The 3,224-nt window shown below is 43.4% G+C and overlaps 1 pseudogene; it reads right to left on the bottom strand.

The window, feature by feature from the left end:
- The window catches only part of LOC109481769, a 7,096-nt pseudogene that overhangs the window by 2,677 nt on the left and 1,195 nt on the right, over positions 1-3,224 (bottom strand).

Raw genomic sequence — 3,224 nt, 5'->3', positions numbered from 1 at the left:
GGGTTCTGAGTGGGACCCCCCTGGGTAGGCATCGTTTCGTTTGAGCAGATCTGACAGGATTGATATCTCTGAACCAAACGAACAGTTTCGAAGGGGCCATTGTAGCTGGTTACTTCACGCGGGTATTTGGTCCACTTGTACCGGTACGCTCCGATGTCATACCGGTACTCGTGGCCATCGCTACGGCTGTCACCTACACCACACTTCGCCACGGGCACTTTACGGCAGCTCTGCCAGCTACCGGCGTCCACACATGGCACTAGCAGCTGCATAAGCAGCAACAAAGAGATTTTAGCCATCAGCTTTATCGCCATGATAGAGTGTTACGTTTAACACACCCTACAATTGATAGCAATGGGCTACAACAGAAGGTTACATTACCATATTTCCCTTACCAGAGGATTTTACAAGATGTTACCGCTAGTGTCTCCACGGCTGTAGGGTCACCTGGACAGCACAGAAATCAGCCGTGTTGCCGCCGCAGTGGCACAACTGTGGTCTGATTCCACATCATCATGCAGTTTATTACAGATTTTGATTAAATAACTCTCCGCTGTATCTAGGACGACATGAAAGAACTGATGAAGCATTCTTAGTCCAAAGATATTTACAAATCTCATTCTTTACGACATTTCTTCTTGAGACAAACAAAAACTCATCATCAACACAGGTCTTTGATCAAAATATACATTGCTTTTTAGCAGCTACCTTGTCAAAAAGGATTTCATTATTTCGTATCTTTCCAAACTCACCTTTGGAGTACATATTGTACCTGAAAAATAGCTTTTGCCTTTAGTTAATGACACATTTCCAAACTGGGGCCCAGTCGGGCTGTTTGCTTGAACGAAAAATAAAGAATCCATACATCAAGAATATAGTATATTACACAAGTAGTGCTCATGATTAAAAGTTTTTAATTTTCTTTTTTATGTGGTTGTCTGTTATGTCATACTTTTTCATTCCCACAAAATGCCCAAGAGGGCCACCGATTAGGAATTGTAACCTTAGCAATTTTTACCGTGATGGCCAAAGATACAGGGAATTTCAGCCAACATGAAGATGCTGCCCGACTAGACTCTTGCATGTTACCAGTGATATGTAGTCTGTGTATGTTGACACTACGTGGAGAAGAAAGCTTTCCTGGTCAACTACTCGATACTACACAATCAGCAAACAAAAAAAGTAAGAAAACATGTAAGGTCAGTCACACGTAGTGTTCATCCAACATTATCTCTCATCCGAACTGATTGGGATCCGTTTGGACCCCAGGCGTATATTTATATGTGAATTTATACCATTTTTGATTGGAAGAAAGCTCCTTCAGCCACGCTCCGATGGATTCTATAAAACCATAGGTTCAGCACCGATGACAGATGCAATGTTCACACTCACACGTGTGCGTTTTCGCACTGCACTTGCCTTATGTTCCACCAGAGGGCGCGCGCGCGCGTGTGTACATCTAAATTTATTCATACGAGTATGTGTTCATATATGGGTGTCACCAAAGGTCCACTGCAGTGACGTAGGGACCCCCCACGAAGCCCATATTTATATTTGACCTTGGTCTCTTCAACGGTAACCTGCCTGCCAAAAATAATGAACATTGACACATGTCTTCAAGAGTTATGCCGCTAAACCCACAGTCTCCCACGCTAACCCTGCACGAAAAGTTGGATTTACCAAAGGTTGTAAATTCAGGTAATGTTTACTATGTACACAGTATCTGGCTTTACAATGGCAGTAAATAACGATCAAGTGCAGTTATTTCCTTTACAACCCTTGTTAAGCCCTTGTATGGCTTCCTCAATCTCTCTATAAGCCCACACCAGTTACAACCTGTCAGCGGAGTTCGTGTCCACATCAGTTGACCCAAACAACGTTAACAAGCCTCTATGAACACAGACATTCACAGGGAGCTCAAACAAATTCTTGCCATGTTTGTCGATCATTTCGCGGTGGTCATTGGCTTCCCGCTGTATCCAAGGTTACCATGCGGAGCTGAGACACCTGATACCCCCTTCATACATACAGACACAACAAGCTTAAGGTGCGCAAAGATGGCTGTACTTGGACGTTCACTTCGTCGCTTCACCACCTTGGTTCTTTTTCTCTGCCTTTTCACGGGCAGGTAGGTTGTGAAAACACGTGAATGGGGCTTGTTTATAGCTTAATATTCAAACTCAACAAGTATATATGTTAGGTTTCCTAAAATGTGAATTTCGGTCGGTAGAAAAGTAGTTTCACTTTCAAGTTATGAACTGCGTCACAACAAGGAAGTTGTGTTGTTTTTTGAATGATTTCAATAGCGTGTGTTTCGAACAGGAAGAGTAATCACTTATTGGATCTTTTCTTATGCCTTTCTTAAAGTACATCCTGGAGGAGGCGGCGCGGGGGGTGTACCTGTTCTTGGAACAGTTGGGGACCGTGGAGCTCGTGTTCCGAGCCATGTGGAAATGCAGGTAAATCGGCGAGATTTGTATCTCACAATATTTTCATGGGAGCCTTTTTTTACGGGAACTACTACAAAAATGAGGAACCCCGTGTCGTGACGTTTTCAAATTGTTATTGGGCGCAACTTTAATAAAAAAAAACTATTCACGATCCATAAAACTAGAATTGCACTGACTTCCTTTCGTCGAGGACATTTATAGATTGGCACAACAAAAGTACAGCGACTTTCGTAAGGTCTTCAACTACACTTAGTATTTAAAGTAATGCTATCGTCTTCAGCTTAAATCAGCCAATGTAAGGACATTTTCTCTATGTAATGTGAGAAAATGTCCTTGGCCAATGTTTACCAAGTTTTACAATTTTCATCCCAAAAGCTGAAGTGATGTTTATATGTACATTTATTGTTTGAAATGCAATGTTTATGTTTGAAGGCACGAGGACCCGAACCCGCGGCGGCTCGTGCTGCAGTACTGCGGGTACAGAGACTGTGGGGTGTAACCGGTTCTGCTACAACAGCGGGACTCCGTACGGTAGCGGCTGCCTCTGTACCTCTCAGTACCAGGGGCGGTGCTGTGATGTCGACAAACCGGGAAGCGGATCCGGAGGTGAATCTATGTTGTTAAAGGTGTCTGTTCTCGTACTCTCCACCAGACTCCTTTGCAGGCTGAATACAGAGTAGAAATCGGCACAAAAAAGGGATTTAATTGGCCGCCCAGAGAAGGTCCATTTCAAAGTGTCTGTAACTCTCCCCTAGATATTCTACCAACATTGTA

The sequence above is a fragment of the Branchiostoma belcheri genome, unplaced genomic scaffold, assembly GCF_001625305.1.
Source record: "Branchiostoma belcheri isolate BF01 breed outbred unplaced genomic scaffold, Haploidv18h27 scaffold579, whole genome shotgun sequence".
NCBI classification, from domain to species: Eukaryota; Metazoa; Chordata; class Leptocardii; order Amphioxiformes; family Branchiostomatidae; genus Branchiostoma; species Branchiostoma belcheri.
Note: the sequence above shows the minus strand (reverse complement) of the source record. Positions and strands in the feature narration are given on the sequence as shown.